The sequence below is a fragment of the Dipodomys merriami genome, unplaced genomic scaffold (assembly GCF_024711535.1).
Source record: "Dipodomys merriami isolate MVZ:Mamm:240054 unplaced genomic scaffold, mDipMer1.0.p SCAF_1164, whole genome shotgun sequence".
Taxonomy (NCBI): Eukaryota; Metazoa; Chordata; class Mammalia; order Rodentia; family Heteromyidae; genus Dipodomys; species Dipodomys merriami.
In genome coordinates, this window is record NW_027202454.1 from 119718 (window position 1) to 138824 (window position 19107).

The 19107-nt window shown below is 49.9% G+C and overlaps 1 long non-coding RNA gene across 2 annotated transcripts; it reads left to right on the plus strand.

Moving 5' to 3' along the window:
* Positions 1 to 12549: 12549 nt before the first annotated feature.
* On the plus strand, positions 12550 to 18551 carry LOC138822894 (uncharacterized). Of its 2 annotated transcripts, XR_011370664.1 has the most exons (5): positions 12550 to 12655; positions 13076 to 13187; positions 15350 to 15545; positions 16375 to 16507; positions 18376 to 18551. It is a non-coding gene; the product is annotated as an uncharacterized lncRNA (long non-coding RNA). The 2 variants fall into 2 exon arrangements; XR_011370663.1 differs by lacking the exon at positions 13076 to 13187.
* The last annotated feature ends 556 nt before the right edge of the window (positions 18552 to 19107 follow it).

Here is a 19107-nt window from a genome sequence, read left to right on the forward strand (position 1 = left end):
CCAGAAACACAACAAATCAAAGAAAGGTTGGAGAAAAGGGATTGCATGAAGTTGCAGAGCTTTTGCATGGCAAAGGACATAGCTAGCAAGACCAATAGAAAGCCTACGGATTGGGAGAAGATCTTCACTGAGCCATACAATGGACAAGTGTCTCATATCTAAAATATACTTGGAACTCAAAAAATTAGATCCCCCACCAACAAATCCTCAAAGAAACAACTGCCCAATAAATAAGTGGGATAAAGACTTAAAGAGAAACTTTTCTGAAGCAGAAAGAAGTATGGCCAATACACACATGAAGAAATGTTCAACCTCCCTAGCCATAAAAGGAGTACATTTCTTATCAAGCATTGTAGCCTCCTATGCAGCCACCTTCTTATACCAAGGGAAAATCCAACTCATCAAGACACAAACCAAATGTAACCCTACACTTCAGACTTTGTCACCAGCATCCAAAACCATTCTTCCATGGATGGAGAGCATATAATTGACACTACCATTCCACCCCAGATCCCATTCACCCACTCCATGTCTGCCATAGCCATAACCTCTGGAGTTCTTGGTAAGGCACCACCTACCCTGCTTTGGCTTCACACTGGGGTAAACCTGGGGACTTATTAGAAATGTCTGTACTGTGAGGTCAGCATCTGGTCTCAGAACCACAGAAACACTACTACTTCACCATCTCTTGCAAGCAAGGAAGGGGTGTCTTTCTTTCTTTTTCGGTTTCTGAATTTTTTTTTGTTTTGTTTTGGTTGAGGGGCTTGAACTCAGGGCTTGGGTACTGTCCCTGATGTCTAATTTTCCTCAAGGCCAGTGCTCTAACACTTGAGCCACAGTGCCACTTCGGGTTGGAGATTGGAGATGAGGCTCTGGAGGGACTTTCCTGCCTGGCTGAGAAATGAGATCCTCTGGATCTCAGCCTCCCGAGTGGGCAGGATGACAGGTGTAGGATGACAGGTATGAGATGACAAGTGTGAGCCACTGGCTCATGGCTTAAGGTGTCTAGTCCTTCAGAATTTCCACCTAGTCCTTCTCTAGACACTACCACCTAGACACCCCTCTACCTCCTTCAGGGAAAGCAAAGGGAGGCTAGAATCTGGGTGGGGTCATGGGGATTAAAGGGCCCACTCCACATCACTAACCCCCTCTAAGCTCCCATCTGCCTCCTCTGGATTGCCTGGTCTTCCAGGGTGGATCAGACCCACAAGGAGTTCTGGGGCCTGCCCTATGTCCCCGTGCCCCACCCAACCGATACCTGAGGACTTCTTGGGCCAGCTGCGCCATGTCCCGGTGGAAGACGTTGGGAGGGTTGCTGATAACCGGGCCCAGGGGTACCCAGGGCAGAAGGAGTGTCCAGCTCCCCTCTGTCAAAGGAGACACAAAGCACAGATGGATCTACTAAGAGATTCAGTGCATCTACCTGTCACGAAAGGTCCCTGGGAGAAGTGTTTTATGGTGACAGCCCTGGGGCCTGACCTCAGGGCCCGGCACTGTCCCTGACTTTCTGTGTCTACAGGGGAGTGCCCTTTCACCTGAGCCATGGTGCCACTTCCAGCTTTTACTGTGTATGCAGGACCTAGGAATTGAACCCATGCTTTCCTGTGTGCTAGGCAGCTCTACCTCTAGGATGCAATCCCAGCCCTGGATAGCTGTTCTTCTGTGATCCCTCGGGCCTGTCTTGGGACAGTCTCGCACATCTATACCAAGTCTCTCACCAGCAGCCCTGGCTGGAAATGAACACGCTCTGCTATGTTGCCCATCATCTGTAGCACCTTTGTTGTCTGTGCTTCCTACAGATCCTCCTTGTTAAGCAAGACCCCTTTTCAAGTGCTGTCTCCAAGAAGCCCTTTCTGATCACCTTGGAAAAGCTGGAGCCTCTCCGCTGTGCAGGCTGCCAGCCTTGTCAGACTCTGCCCTCCAGCCAGTGTGTGTTGAGAATGCATGAAGGGGAAGGCCTGGATTCCACCACCGGATTTCTGAAGGCCCTGATACACCACCCAGGGGCAGGTGTTGTATCACACTCCGTGAGAGGGGCTCGAGGACTGGGCAATCTGTGGGCAACATGACAGGGCCATTATTTTTTGTGGGCTTGAACTGAGGATCTGGGAGCTGTTTCTCTGAGTTTTATTGCTCATGGCTGCTGCTCTACCACTTGAGCCACAGCTCCACTTCTGGCTTTTTGGTGGTTCCATGGAGAGAAGTGTCTCTCTCGCTTTCCAGCTTATGGCTGGCTTTGATCCTTGATCCTCAGATCTCTGCATCCCAAGTCACCAGGATGTCAGGCTTGACCCTGAGCCAGAGGTGACGGGCACCAAAGGCTTTTTGGTTTTTGTTTGCTTCCGTTTATCTCCTGTGAACTAGCAAGCCCAAGTTAAAATAATCAGTTACAGGGGATCAAATTCCTCCCCTAGGTCGGTTAATCCAGGCAGATAAAATGTCTTTGGAAAAGGCTAGTCTGAGTTGGCTTAGGGATGTTTGTGTGTGTGGGTGTTAGGGATACCTATCCTCATCTACGTGATGCCTCCTCCTCCCAGCAGGGAGTGCATCCAGGATCCTGACCCCAAGGGAGGTGGATGAGGGAGGGTACCTAAGGTCACATCCAGGGGGATGATCCGAATTCTGTCCTGCACTGATAAAGCCTGGACAGATAAAGGAGAGAAGGAGAGGGTTATTGGAACAAGAAAGTGAGCCCCTACCTTTGGCTACATGTACCAGCAAGAAAACTGAATACATCTTTCTTGGTAGTCAGAAAAAAGATGTACACTATTCATTTATTTTATGTTTGTGTTAGTCCTAGGGCTTGGATTCAGGGCCTGGGTGTTATCCCTTAGCTTCTTTTGTTCAAGGTTGAGGCTCTACTACTTGAGCCTCAGCACCACATCTGGCTTTTTTGTGTGTGGTTTTGGGGAGCTAGGTGGTTTATGGGAGATAAGAATCTCCTGGACTTTCCTGCCCGGGCTGCTCTGAGTCACATCCATCAGATCTCAGCCTCCCAAAGAGCCAGAAGATGGGTGGGAGCCATGAGCTCCTGACTGCCGCCATCCATTTATAATCCCTTAGGCCCAGAGCCAGGCCACCTATACTACCCCTCCTTGTTGGGAGTAGGAAGCAGACATGAGTGGGTTTGATACTTCAACAACCTACCTATCTTTGAGCATTGTTCTGGGTCAGTCTGATGGAGGCTTCGTCCTTATCCACAGCAATGACATGGCTCTGTCACAAGAACAAATGTCCCCCCGGGAGGCGTCAGGTCTGTGGTCTTTCCTCTGAACCCCGCCACCCTAACCAAAACGACACTCCCCAGCAAAGCGTAGTACACACAGAGTGTTTTTATTGTCTTATACCCAGGGTCTCGTCAGATACGTGGGGGTATAGGTCAGAGGCCTGGAATTGTGCTGGCAGGGGGACAAGGCGACACCTTCTCATCCACTTTCCTTCAACAGTGTAGCAGAGGGATGTGGGCAAGGACTGATGGGATAGACAATGAATAACCATCACGGTCTAGCCAGGGCACAGAGGGGCTTACCTCAAGGGGCTGGTTCAACAGGCTGGGCAAACAGCTCCTGACCCACAGCCCACCTCCAGAATGAGAGGGCCACCTTGGTTTCCAGCCACATGGGAATGCTGGGCCACCTCCTCCAGCATTCTACCAATTCCTGCGAGAGAGAAAGAGAGAGGGAGAGAGAAGAGACAGAGAGGGAGAGAGAGAGACAGAGGTCCAGAATTACACTTAAGCCAGGTGCCGGTGGCTCGGACCTATAATCCTACCTACACAAGAGGCTGAGATGTGAAGATGGTGGTTCATAGCTGGCTCCAGAGGAATGTCTGTGAGACTCTTATCCTCAAAGAACCAACAGAAAACCGGAAGTGATGCTGTGGCTCAGGGGGTAGAGTACTAGCCTTGTTCTGAGGAGCTCAGGGATAGCATCCAGGCCCAGAATTCAATCCCCACAAATGACAAGAAGTGGACTTCCCACACAAGAAGGGACTGAATAACACACAGGGTCCTAGGAAGCCTGGCAGAGAAATCAGGCCAAGATTCCTCTCAGCTGGGGTCATGAGTAGGTCACCTGGCTTCTCCATGACTCATTTTCCCCAGCTGGAAAAATGAATAGAGTGAAAAATCCCTTCCGCATGGGGACAGGGTAATGATGAAAGGCAGCCATGTTTTGTTTTAGAATCCCACACCTGTTGCTTGATTAATAACAGACCCCATCTGAGCCCTTTCCCGGCAACTTCCTGTCATATGCTCACAGAATTGTTGAGAACTGTATCTGACACCTGCTCCCTCTGTGCCTGGACCTGCTCCAGAGACACCTCTGTATTAGTCCCTTATTTACTCACAACTGTCCTATGAGGAGACTTAGGTCCAATGGTGGACATCCAACCCAGAGCTTCACCTGTGGTCAAGAATCGGCTGCCGTGAACTAAGAGTTTGGGACAATCCATGTAAAATGATGACTGAGCAGGGCACTAAATGTCTACCACCACCACTACCTCCCCCCACCCCCCACATACACACAAACACACCTCCACCATCCTTTGCAAGCAAAGATGTTTTACTTTCTTTCTTTTTGTTGGTTGTGGGGCTTGAACTCTGGGCCTGGGTTCTATCCCTGACCTCTTCAGCGCAAGTCCAGCACTCTACTACTTGAGCCACAGCACCACTTCCGGTTTTCTGGTGCTTTATTGGAGAGAAGACTCTGAGGGTCTTTCCTGCCCAAGCTGGCTTTTACCCATGATCCTAAGATTCAGCTCCTGAGTACTTAGGATGAGAGCCATGAGCCACTGGCACCCGGCCAAAGAGGCTTTTCTATGCCTGTCATCCTATCCCCTCAGGAGACTGAGATCTGAGGACTGCACTTGGATGCAACCCTTGGCAGCAAAGTCATTGAAAACTCTTATCTCCAATTAAACACCCAAAAACCTTGCAAGTGGAGCTGTGGCTCAAATGGTAGAGTGCTAGCTTTGAGCATGAAACCAGGGATGGGACTCAGGCCCTAGTTTTAAGCTTTTTCTAGCATAGACCCACCCAAGAAAAGGAAGCAGGTGAGCACACGGGAGTTCAAAGCTCACACACAATACTCAAGACTCACAGAATAGACCCCATCCTGCTCTGAGTCTCTAGATTCTATGTACTAGATCATGGCAGGCTGAGATGGGACTGACCATGCACCAAGTCAGGACATTCAAGTACAATCCATACTGAGGATCCCATGACCTCATCAAGGACTCAAGATCTCTCACTGTCCTGCCTTGACACTGGGCAGTCAGGTGAGATCTAGTTATCCAAACAAAGGATATGGGAATGAATGAATTTCTCAGCCAAGGGATGCAGACTGGAGGGCTCTAGGTCCCTCTCTTTCAGGGAGGAGAAAGGGGCTGATCCATCTCAGGAATGTTCCTGGGTTGTGAGTATCCTCAAAGAAACAACCCTGCTCCCACCCCAGTGCCTCCTGATTTCCCACTAGCCTCAACCTTCAGTCGGCCCCTCCCACATCTGCCATCTAGACTAAAGGGTGAGCCAGCAAAGAGACCCACCTCTACCTCTGAGAATGGCAGTCAGGGGGCCGTAGAATCCCCTAGAGGAAGTCTGGGGGCAACACGGGTCTGACTCTTGCCCTCATTCCCTGGGTGTCCTGTTCCAGTGGCATGCTTACCTCTGTCTCTGGTCGAGGAATGAACACTGGGGGTGTCACCTTCAGATTGAGCCAGCAAAAGTGCCAGTGCCCATGGATGTACTGCACAGGCATCCTGCAGTGGACGACAGCCAGGTTTTCAATGGTGAAACCAGAGTGCCAGGACTTTTAATAGCCATGTGGCTGGGTCGAAGATTCTATCACTGATGGTCTAGGCCTGAGTCACTGGATCTGGGATTGTCCTCCCTCTTCATCTCCCTGCTAATCCCTTGCCACCCCCCTCTGGACACTCCCTCAGCCTATACCTCCCTAGCGCTTGGACAGTATCTTCTTATCTGACCAGAAAATAAACTCCATGAGCCAGGGGAAATTGAAACTCTGTGACCCACCCTGAGTCCTAGGGTCTACCCGAGGCTACTTCCCTCTGCAGTCAGCGACCACTCAGATTTGTATGTCATGAAGTTGCTGATGTCATGAATGGGTCAGTGGCTTGGTCCTACACACTAGCTTTAGGCTCTGGAACTGTCCCCACAGAGATTGTGAATGGTTGGCTCCCTTGATCTAGGGACTCCAAACCAAGGCTTGCATGCTCCCTTCTTCCTTCCTTTCCTCCTTTTCTCCCTCCATCCTTCCCTCCTCTCTTTCTCTTTCCTTTCTTTGTGTCACTCCTGGGCATGAACTCAGAGCCTGGGTGCTGTCCCTGAGCCTTTTTACTCAAGGCCAACAGTCTACAGCTTGAGCTGCTAATCCACTTCTGGCATTTTCTTTTTGGTAGTCAGTTGGAGATAAAGAGTCTCAAGCCTCCTAAGTAGCTAGGATGACAGGTGTGAGGCACCAGCATCCAGCTCAAACCAAGATTTCTTCATGTGCTGTGGAACCAGCACTGGAATCTTTCATCGTGTATGACTCCAACTCTCTCTCCCCCAGGAACTGGCACACACTGTAACGTTTTGTTAGATAAATAGATGAGCATCTGTCTATGACAATACTACAGAAAAGTCCCATCCAACTCAAGTAAGCATCCTGGGTGGGGGTAAAGCCTGATGTAGCTCTCCCACAGTTCTCCCTCCTCCCTCTTCCCACCCTCCTGGTGGCACCGCACTTAACTCTTTTGGTTCCAAGGACGTGAGCCATGTACTCACTGTATTCTGGGGCCTCTAGGATGACTATCTTCTCAAAGATCTCTGTCCAGCCACTGACCAGCTGTATGGCACTCTATTCCCCACTCAGCTGTGAACAAGGTTGTCCTGAGTTGAAAGCTTGGCTCAAGGGGCCTCCTCTGCACTCCCTAGTGCCAGACTGGATGGTCCACCATATCCGGCCCCCAATTTTCATGTTGCAGAAAAGGATCCCTGAGGCATCCTGGGTCTCTGAATCTCCCAGAGTCCAGTACAGGTCCTGGGAATTGTCTCTGCTCACAGCAATCAGGCTGCAGATGGCAAGGTCACAATCTCTGCTCCCCACAAACTTCTCGAATGTAGTGATCACCCTAGAGAGAGCCGGAGGAGAATCGGCAGCTGCCGGAGAAAGGCAGTCAAGGCACAGCGTTCATATCAGGAGACCATTTGGCTCCGCAACTCTGCTTGTGCTGCTTGAATATCATTGTTTGGTGGCTGAAATGGTCCTTCTCATTTGACCCATTATCCCAAGCATTAGTAGAAATTGCCAGCTTCAAGGAAAAAACCCTGGAAAAGCTGGCATTTCAACTTGTCCCAATCAAACTTAAAGGGTTCCAAAGTCAGTGGTCCCCTTTTCCTTCCAGACAGCCTACAGTAGGTTACAGAAAATGGCATTCAGAGAGCCCTAGCTAACAGCCATGTCCTGATACCAAGCAGGCTCCAGCAGGGGCAAACACTTGCCTACCATTGCCTAGCTGGAAACAGCCCAGGAGGGACACAGATTGGAGTCTGCAGGACTCCAGGTAGGACTACCCACCAGTGCACTGCCCCTAGAGTGAATCCACGCCACCACTGGGGGACGGAGCCCCCTCCCCAGATGCCCACTTACATGGTCAATACCCTGGGTAAGATTCTCCTCTCATCCTCAGTCGTGGTGAACCATCTGCTATGTCACACCGTTCATCACTTCCCAGACCCTCCTAGATTCACAGCCCCTGCCCTACTACCTCCCATCTAATTCCCTATTTATGTTTGGCAGACTCATTCCCAACCTTGAATTAGCTCCAACTATACACACCAGAGCAGACTGTCTGGCTGGAAGAGTGCGGCTGTGATCACAGTAGCCTCATGAGCCTTCTGGCTAAAGACAGAAGGGTAGGTGTCCACTCTGGTCTGCGGTTCACACAGGCCTCCTAGAAGAGACCCACGCAGGTCCAGCAGCTACTGTGGGCTGCAGAAAAGGGGAAGAAAGAGGTGGAAAGGAACATCTACTGAGACCTTCTCTAAAGGAGCCATGAAACGGTGAAAGAGAAAACAAAAATTATGGCTGGGCTCATACTGGACATTAATTGAAAAAGAATAACAAATACACACATACACACAAATAAAATGCTTTTGCTCTTTTTAGACAAGGTGACTGTACAATGAGAAAGATGATCTCTCTCTCTCTGTCTCTCTTTCTCTCTCTCTCTCTGTCTCTTTCTCTCTCTCTCTCTCTCTCTCTCGCACACACACACACACACACACACACACACACAGATTCAGAGCAGTGTCTCTCCTGAGTTTGTTGGTTTCTCACCTGGGCAATGTACTAGCTGGAGCACAGGGGTTCCCTTGTCAGAACCAAGGGATCTCACCCAAGGGGAACAATGCTCTCATAATGCAGAAGGGCCAGACCCTTCCCATTGGTAACAACAAGCCTTGACTCCCCATTCACCAAAACCCTAGACCAGGATGCTGGGTGAAGGAGTTCCGAGACACGTGGCTTCTCAGAGCCTGGACAGAAAACAAAGCAGGTACCTCCAGAAAGGTGTCTGACCTGGGGTGGGGGCGTTGTTGGGGACTTTGATGGGGTCCTAAAGGCTATATACATGGATGGACTCCCTACTTCCCTCCTACATACTTCTGGGCAACGTGGCAAATTCTTGGTGAAGACTAGGAGACTAGATGGACTGGTAGCACTAGCAGAAGCTGGCAGAACTGGGAAATGTGATCACCCAGTCAGAACTGTTGAATGCTGGGGTTGGGGTACAGGCCGGTTATATGTGTGTCAGAGGGGGTGTGTTTTTCTCCCAAATACCCACCTTCTATCTGACCCCAGTGCCCTCACCTCTGTATTGGGCTCTTCTGGGAATGACCTCAGGTGAAAGGGTGACTGAGCGCAGAAGACAAGGGCTCACACAACAACGGAGTCTATCTTCTGCATCCAACAACCCCTGCCCAGCAAAAGGGAAAAGAACCTAGAAGGTAGGTGTGGAGGTGCAGCTCCCCACCTCTGACTAAAGCCACCAGGTTCCCACCAGGGAGAGGAAGGGTGCAGATGCACAGCTGTGTGGTTCCCACTGCTCCAGGCCAGGGGTTCTGTGGTGTCCCCTCCTCCCCATCCCTGCAGCTCCCCTTTTCCTGGAACACTGGCCACTAGGGATGAGGGTGGGATCCTCAGGTGGACACCCACCTCCACCCCCCACCCCTGGGGTGCATTTGTGGCAGAGCCAGGACAGACTGTGGGGCACGGTGGAGGCACAGGCAGGGCAGGATGGGGAGGCAAGAGGCAAGGGTCCGGGTCCGCGAGGGTGGGGAGGAAGGGTAGAGTGGGGGATGGGGTTTACAGGGGGGGTTGTGGAGTGCGGGAGCTCAGGTCGGCCACTCACGTGTGCTGCTGGAAGAAGCTGTAGGCTGCGACTCCGTGTGGCGCCAGGAGTCTGAGAACCGAGGGCTGGAACCAAGTCAGGGCCACCAGCAGGCCAGGGGCGCAACATCTCCGCCAGGTGACTGCTAGAGGCTCCGCGGGTCCCAGCCAGCAGCGCCATGTTTGAAACCCAGCGCGGGCGCGTGGTGTAGCTGTGCGCAGCCTCTGCTCTTCCTCAGCCACCACCGCAGACTCAGCGGCCTCCTAACCTGTGGCCGCCGCCGCCTCAGCAGCCACTGCCTCTGCCGTGCTCCCCGAACCGGGACCTCAGACTCAGGGCCACCATGGCTGGGCGCCTCCGAGGGGCTGCGTGTGGCGATGTGCCTGCCTTGCAGCTCCACATGCTCTGCGCTCCCGGCCAGGACTCACACTATGATCGGAGCACCCGCCAGCCACTGAAGCCGTTTCCATTAGTGCTTGTGCTCAAGCTCGCTCTTCTCCCAGCACTCTCTTGGACCCACACTCCTCTCCTGGGCCACCCACCCCTGCTGCACACACACCGATGCCCCTGGAGCTCCTGGCCATTGCTGCCACCAAAGTGTGCTCCTGGGCCCTGCCCCCTCCTCCCCTGGGTCCCACCCCCCACCCCTGGCCACAATTGCAGCCCTGACTGGGCCCTGAGGCTTCTAGACCATGGCAATTGCAGCCTTACCTCAGCTCAACATTACCCCCACCCCCAGTACCGGCCCAGGGGATCGAATCTCCCCTCAGCCCCACCGCTGGAGGAGACTCTCCTCCATCCCCCTCCACTCCACACACCAAGCAGTTGCATGGTGACACTCCTGTGTGTATGTGTGTTTGTGTTTGTGTCTGTGTGATTGTTGGGGATAACCACCTCTCAAGGACTCAGAACATAGCACCCTTTGGGATGACTCAGCACACAGCACACTTCCAAAATCAGCACAAAGCACCCTGTGTAAATGACTCAGCACACAGCTCCCCTTGAAGGACTCAGCATGTAGTATGCTGAGTACTCTACCCAGCACCCTTTGAAGGAGGGAGTCTATAGCCCACAGTGTAAAGGACTCAGTGAATGGCATGCTTTGAAACACTCAGCACATAGCACTCTTTCCCAGGGACTCATCATAATCTGTGTTGAAGCACGCTGTGTAAAACACCCAGTGCACAGCTTCCTTCGATAAACTCAGCACACAGAACAATTTTGAAGGACTCAGCACATACCACACTGTGGAAGCTCTCAGCACACAGCACCATATGAAGGACAGTACAGAGCACCCTATGGAAAGGACTTGGCACACAGCACTCAAAATACACTTCATCCCTCTCTTCTCAATGGCTCACACATAGCAGGACCCTTTAGGATGCATTAACACACCACAACTTTTGAAGGACTCAGAGTACAATACTTTGTGTAATGGACTCAGCAAAAAGCCCCCTTTAAAAAAAACCAGGATGGCCCACTCTTCTCAGGGATTCAGCACATAGCACCCTTTGGGATGACTCAGCAAACAACATCTTTTTAAGGACTCAGCATATAACTCCCATGAGGGAAGGACCCAGTAAATAGCGCCCTGTGAAGGACTCAGCACATAGCTGTATGTCACAAGTTCAGCTGTCATTAGAATTAGGGTGCTTTCTTCAGTATCACCATTCTTCAGAAACACGTCACAAATCCTACCAGTTCACATTTAGACAAGCTGTGTTTTATGAGGGAAGTCAGCTGGGGGTCTTTAACTAAAAGCTTGGGGGCCCTGTCCCTGAGCTCTTTGGTTCAATGCTAGAGCTCTAACACTTGGAGGCACAGATCCAATTTTGTTTTTGGGGGTTTTTCTTTGACAGGTCTTATGGTGATAAGTAAGGCCAAGTTAGGGTATCCGTGGGCAAAGGCTCTTAGCTCAGCCTGGAGCTGACCTCTCCCTTCCCTGTTGCCCTGGAAAGCTGGGCCTCCTGGAGCTCTCTGGGCCTAGGGTTGAACAGACCTACTCAGGCATCAGCAATCAGGGTGAGCAAAAGTCAGCTTGGCCCTAGTAACTTGCCCAAATTGAACTCTAGAGGATAATGGCATGAGACCGCATGTTCCGTGTGTGGCCACCAGGGGGCAGGAGTGGCCCACAATAGGGATTGTACTTGTCACTTGTGTTTACTCTTGCTTCCCTGGGGCCCCCAATCATGATTCAAAGCCACCATGGACAGCAAAGTCCTTGAGACTCATACCTACAATTAACCATCAAAAAGGAAGTGGGGCTGCACACACACACACACACACACACACACACACACACACACACAAACACAAACACACACACCACATATATGCAAAATCAGAGATTTCTACACTGCAGTCTTTGGGTATTCTCTACTTTTTCCCCCACTAAGCCTGGTGGCTGCTGGCCCAGGTGTTTGGTGCATACAACATCACCTGGCATCTTCAATTTTGGAGGAACAGAATGGCTAGAAGGTCAACCTTCCCCCATCCCGGCTCCTTGATTGGGTCATCGTCTATCCAGGCCCTTTGGGGCTCCTTTACAGACTCGCCAAGATGCCTTCAAAAGGCATCACATACTGGGCACTGGTGGCTCATGCCTGTCATTCTAGCTACGCAGGAAGCTGAGATCTGGAGGATCATGGTGCCAAGCCAGTCTGGGCAGGACAGTGTATGAGACTCTTATCGATGAACCATCAGAAAACAAAAATGGCAGTGTGGCTCAAGTGGTAGAGTGCCAGCCTTGAGAAAAAGAGCTCAGGGACAGCCTTCACGACCAACAACAACACGGAGAGGCATTGCATGATGTCTTTGGGATTGGCATGGGCCAAATGTAATTGGAATTAATTATAATTGGAATTAATCAAGTCCTCCAAGACAAAGCAGTACCTCCTTTAATCCTGTGCTCCTCCATCTCGTCTCACCCCCTGGCCTTGTTCGTGCTTTGGGTCAGCATGGTTCTGGCTGGATGGGAGGGCTCCAAGGAAGATCCCAGAGCAATCACCCCACCTCCTTCTGCCCTGCTCACCCTGATGCTTCTGCTCTTTGCCATAGACCTTCTTCCTGGAATCCATCCATGAGGTCATCACCACCATCATAGTGGTGAGTGGTGGGTGTGGCCTAACTAGGGGCAGTCAGAGGTGGAAGTAGGTCTGGGACTAGGAGCTTCCACTTTGGGTGTGGGCTGAGGCCTGGGCTGACTTTTATTTCATCCTGAGCCTTGCAGTGGTAGGGAGACAGTTTAGACTTTACATTGAGTCAGGTAAGATTGGAATCTGGAGGACCACTTGTGTGGGGAAGGATGTGGGACTCAGGGGGCCACTGTTGTTGGTATTTTCTTGGGACTCCCCCCTCCCTCTCTCATCCCTCAATGGTAGAAGAAAAACTTCAACTCAGGGTGTGGGAAGAGGGGGCAGGGGAATATTTTGGGTTGAACCAGACTTGTGCTTCATATTAATCCTAGCCCCTACTTCCTATTTATCTGAGGAATGGCCATATGGGTTTGGGAGGGGGAAAAATCATCCTAGCTGAGAATGTGGATCAGTGGTAGAGTGTTTGCCTAGCATGCCAGAAGTCACCAATGGGCCACCAATAGGCCATTAGATGTCCCTTGAGTTTGGGCCAACTCCCTTCAGCCTCTGCCCTACCCTATCCCCAGTTTAACCTTCCCGTTGCCCGGCAGATGGAGGCCTGAGAGAAAGCCACTTGGTCACCTACTTCTGGTGGCTGCCAACGCTTTTGAGAGTCAGTATGTCACATAGAGAGTCGTCATCTACATCAGTCTACCGGAGAAAGTGAGAGAGCACTCCTCCCCTGAGCCTGGAAGCTGTGGGCAGATCTGGATGTGGGGCATCTGGGGCAGGACCTGCTCCTTGGGGGAATCCACTATGGGGTCGGGAACCCTGACCTCTCCTCTGGCAGTTTCCATGCTGTCTTCAAGTTGCTTCTGAAGCAGTGTTGGGGAGGGGGATGGGAGGCTCAGCCTGTGCTGGCATCTGGAAACTGCTGTCTGTGCTTTCCCTGGCTAGGAGTGACAGCAGCTCCTCAACACTCTCCTCTTCTCGATCTTCTCCTGAGACAGCCAGTGCATGCACTGGGCTTTTTCCCAACATAGCTCATTCAGGACCAACATCTGCTCTTTACACACCATGAGGGACTCCTTGATAGTTTGGATGTGTGCCAAAAGCTGGCTGCATCAATGGTGGAGCTTACCTGCTGGACTCTGGAAGTCCACCTCATCAGGCAGGTCATGGATGAGGGTCTGTGGCTCCAGCTCAGTCTGGCACTGAGCTGCTGGGTTGGCCATGGGGTGCCTGAAGCTAGCCCACCATTCTTGGGTCAGGGTTTCCCCCTGTGGATCTCATCCTCCAAGAGCACTCTCAGAGCCATGTCACTCTTGGTCTGGGGAACCTCTCCATCCTGTGTGATGGTCACATGTGGTGGGGGGGATTCACCTAGTTACCTTTTGCTTCTCCAGGGCTCATCCCTTCCCCTTCCCCAGGGAAAGCCAGGAAGCTCAGCTGGGCTTGCAGGCATTCCTCCTGTGATCTGGTGGCTTCCAGGCACTTGAGAGTGTCCTGCCACTTCGGGGACACCACCTGGTCCCTCCAGTTTGTTGAGCCCTTCACTTGCATCAGCTGCTCCAGCAGCTGGATCTGCCTCTCTAAGTGCTGCTGCAGGGCCTCCTTCTCAGACCACAGTCACTCATTGGAGACAATGTGCCATTCACAGGAGGTTCTGAACTCCTGCACTGGCCCAGGGACTGCTCCTGCTGCTCCTGAGCTGCTTGGCTCTCTCTCTCTCTCAGCCACCACTATCCATTTCTCTATCTTCTTCTCTGAGCAGTCCTACTGCTCCCGCAGATGTTTCTTCATCTGCTGCTTTGTGTCCAGGATGCTGGCAAGCTCCTCCTTCTCACTGCTCACCCGGTGGAGAGCGTCCCACAGCAGGGCCAGCTTTTCCTCCGGTTGTCTATCCCACACACATGCACATCGTGGGGTCTCAGGGGTCTCCTGCTGATCCTAGGCTTTCTCCTCCAGTCTCTGCAGTTGCTCCTGCTGCTCCACGTTCTGAAGACGGAGACTGGTTTTCCTGGACCTGGATATGAAGTTGTTCCTCCAGGTTATTCAACTCCATCTTCAGTACCTAATGCCCTCCAGCGCTTGTTGGAACTTGCATATTCTCTTCTTCATGTTGCTCCTCTGTATCTACAGCACTTCCACCTTCTCCTGCAACTCTGTGTTCACTTGCTCCAGGTCATCAAAGTTTCTGGTATTTTCCTCGAGCTGAAGGATCACATCATTCAGCTGTTTGAGGAACATTTTGGTCTTCTCCTTTGCAGCAGTGACCAGAGAAGCCACTATCTCCAGCTCTGCCACACGCCACTCTGTAGCTTGTAGGCAGCTGGTGACAGCTTCATGCTCCCTTTCTCTGTCATCAGCGGCCTGCTGCACTTGGGCCAGTGCACATTGTAAATCGCTTTCTGCCGAAACCAACCGCTGTATGGGTGCCTTTTGGATTTCTACCTCCATTTTTGGTGCTGCATGTATCTGGTCTATCTTCTCCCTCTCTTACTCCCATTGACCCTGCGGGTCTGTCTCCCTACTTCAGTGGTTGGATCTTGGCACAGAGTGCCTGGTTTCTTCTTTTCTGTGGTCCAGGGTGGGCACCATATGCAGGTAGCACCTCTGTGGATCCTTGGTGGGATTGGGACCCTTGACACTCTGGACCCTGGTGGCTGTGACTGAGTCCAAAGTCAGGGTAGGCCCATGGTCGGCATCACCTTTCGCTGGACTCTCCATTCAATCTCGCTCCCCAGTGGTGTTTGTCTTGGGGATCCCTCCCTTTTTCGTGTTCTTTGTTTTCTTGAATGTTTCAGGTCTGTCGGGAGGATACTGCTGGTGTTCTTGTGGCAGCTTTTTGCCCACAGTTCTCTCATTGATTCTTATTGTTTCAGACATCTGAGCGCCAGGACGGGAAAGTTGGGCTGGCCACATTCCCAGGCTCTAGAAAATCTTCTATTCTCCCACTCACTGACTAGGACATCGTTTCCTACTCTACCTCAAAGTCACCTGGAGTCTCTTGCTCACCACTCAGCCACCTCTACATTCCTCAACTGCTGATAGTGGTGTCACCCAACAGAGGGATTCCAGGTGCTACTGGGAAGCATGTAATATGGGCATGTCCACTATTCTTGGATCCCATTGGTGAAAAAGAACGATGAAAAAATGGGGGTGTGCCTGGAATCCTGGGATGCAGACCAAATGGGCCTAGTCAACATGACAGCAGCTCCTTTACCAGGAAAGTCTGTCCAATCCAGTTGGGGACAAGAGGGAGACCTGCTTTAGCCAGATGGCTGCACAGATTGTGTGTATGTCTGTTTTTGCCAGTCCTGGACCTTGAACTCAGGATCTGGTCACAGTCCATGAGGTGTTCTTGCTCAAGATTAGCCCTCTACCACTGGAGCCACACAGCTCTACTTCTGGCTTTGTTGGCATTGAGGTTGGACAGGTGTCTCAAGGACTTTCCTGCCTAGGGTTACTTTGACCATGATCCTCCTATCACAGCCTTGTAAGTATCAAGGAGGACTGGTGAGAGCCACTGGTGCTTGGCTAATCATTGTTCGGGATTATGGCTTCCTCAGTAGCCTGCAAGCCTTCAGCAATGCAAGGTGAAGTATGCTTTGGAGCCAGATCACTCAGACCCAGATGGCCATACTGCAAAGTAAGAAAATGTAAAAATGCCATCCTGCCACTTTTTTCTGTGCAATTCCCCCGTTGCACAGGGCCTGAAGTTCTAGGATCCCAGGATAGCTTGTGTTTCCAGCGGCTGCACCCCAGCCTATGGTGATGAAAGCTGAGGCACGGTTACCATGACCTGAGTTCAAGACCATGCTTGGCAAAAAAAGCAAAAAGCAGAAAAAAATTAGCTCCCTGGCTTGCAATTCACGCTGTTTCTCCTACCTTTGATTTTGAACTTAAGGCCTGGGTAACTCTGAAGCACTGTGGACGAAGGGGAAGCTCACCATGCTTGAAGACAAGAAAGTGAGGCCTGGTCCCTAGGCATGAATTAAAGTCCCAGCCCTGGAAAAATTCTATTTATATATATTGTAAAGGTAAGATTTCTACTTACATATAGATTTTCAGTCCATGTCCTGTTTGTATTGGTTATTTATTGTATTTTTGTTTTATTCATTTATTTTCCATTTTTTAATTGTGAAAATACTGTACATAGGGGATACAATTACATGGGCAAGATAATGAGTAATTTCATATCAAGCATTGTAGCCTCCTCCTTTGTTTCCACTTCCCATCCCTTCCCATGTTCCCTCTCACCCCCCCAACCAATCCTCCCTGCTCCTCCCCCACACTCCCCCTGCACCAATGTTGTAAAGTTCATTTTTGACATAACGACTTGTACATCTCATTGCTGCAATGGGTCCACCTGTATCCCTATTTAAACGATTAATTTTTCCTGTTCCCCTCCACAAATTATACCGACATCAAATACAGTGAAAGCAGGTGTTATACTGTGGGAGAGGGACGTACAAAGCAACAAAGAAATAATATTATACATGTGTCAGAAACAATCACAAGAGAGAGAAAAATCATTTGAGTACATATCTTAGGGTTCATTTCCCTAACATCACCTTATCTGACCTATTCTGCTTGACCCAGACATATACTAGATATTGCAAATAAGGGAAACCATGGGACCTATGTTTCTTTGGGCCTGGCTTACTTCACTTAATATAATTTTTTCCAAGTCTTTCCATTTCCTAATAAATGGGGCAATGTCATTCTTTCTGATGGAGGCATAGAATTCCATTGTGTATATATACTACGTTTTCTTGATCCATTCATCTACTGAGGGGCATCTGGGCTGGTTCCATATCTTAGCTATAGTAAATAGTGCTGCAATAAACATAGTCGTGCTGGTAGCTTTAGTGTGGTCTTGTTTGTAAACATTTGGGTAAATGCTCAAAAGTGGGATTGCTGGGTCATAGGAGAGTTCTATGTGAAGTCTTTTGAGGAACCTCCATACTACTTTCCAAAGTGGTTGAACAAGTTTACACTCCCACCAACAATGCAGTAAGGTTCTCTTCTGTCCACATCCCCTCCAGCATCTGTTGTTATTAGAGTTCTTGATTATAGCCATTCTAACTGGTGTGAGGTGGTATCTCAATGTTGTTTTGATTTGCATTTCTTTTATGGCTATGGAGGTTGAGCATTTCTTCATGTGTCTATTGGCCATGCTTCTTTCCTCTTCAGAGAAGTTTCTCTTTAAGTCTTTTGCCCACTCTTTTATTGGGCAATTGTTTCTTTGAGGATTTGTTGTTGGGCGATTTAATTTTCTGATTTCCCAGTATATTTTAGATATGAGATTTTTTATTGACTCTGATGACACACATTCCATTCATGATATTGATGACAACCCATCACATAGTATCTAGATTTGCACATGTGTTCTCCATCATGTCTGACACCCAGGACTCTCAGAGAAAAGGAAAACAGCTATCACACTCAGCTTCTTACTCCATGATCCAATTGTTGGCAGTGCTGGGATCTGAACTCAGGGCCTAGCAGACCCAATTCAGACCCTGAATGGGTGTGTCAAAACTGCAACCTCAAGCCAATGAAGCTGCCAGGGCATTTCCAGACCCTGAGATTGAGCTGCAGGAGTGGACAAAATAGCCATACATGGATAGACAGGTGGTAGAACAACAAAAAAAATATATTTGTACATAGTGCCAGAGATATCTACGTAATATTCAATGACATCAACTACATTCCTACTAACTCTTAGGACTTTATTATGCCACCATTGAAGGAATAGTATTCTTTTCATGCTTAATTAACCATTCATTAAGATGAATCATTGTCCTAGGATCACTGCCTCTAATTTTGGACTTGACCAATACACGCAGAAACTTCTCATTCAATCATGCGTTTGCTAACATTTCATTGTTATTCCCATGCATAGGAACAAGTATCTTGGGATCTCCCCGCACTGGTAGGTGTCAGGACCAGGATTCAAGCTCAGGGCCTATTTTGCCGCATGGGCCTATGGTTTCCCTGATGGGCCGTTAGCCTTCTCCAATGCAAGGTGAAGTACCATTTGCAGCCGTGTAATTCAGACCCAGGATGGTCACCGTGCAAAACAAGAAAATATAAAAAATCCATCCTGCGACATTTTTTCTGTCATTTTTCTGTCATCTTTTCCTGTCATTTTTCTGTCAGTTTTTCCTGCAAAGTTTTAGAGCCTAGGATCCCAGGATCGGCTACAGGCCCATGGGAGCCCATCAGCCTGAAGTGATTGAAGCTGAGGCAGAGTTGTCATGAACTGAGTTCAAATCCCATGCTTGGCAATAATAATAATAATAATAATAATAATAATAATAATAATAATAATAATAATAATAATAACAATAGCACACCCTGGCTCAGAATTCTCACCATTTTTCTGCCACCTCTGAGATTCCAACTCAGGACTGGGTAACTTTGTTGCACTGTGGGGGAAAGTGAAGCTCACCATCCTTGAAGACTACAAGGTCAGGCCTAGTCTCAGGGCCTGAACTGAAGCCCGAGCACTGGCAAAAATCATATGCTCACCTACTTTATACATAGGATCTCTCTTTACATAGGGATGTGGAATGCATCATGCATTCAGTGTAGTTATTCTTTTTATTGTGTGCCTTAGTCATGGATGCATTTT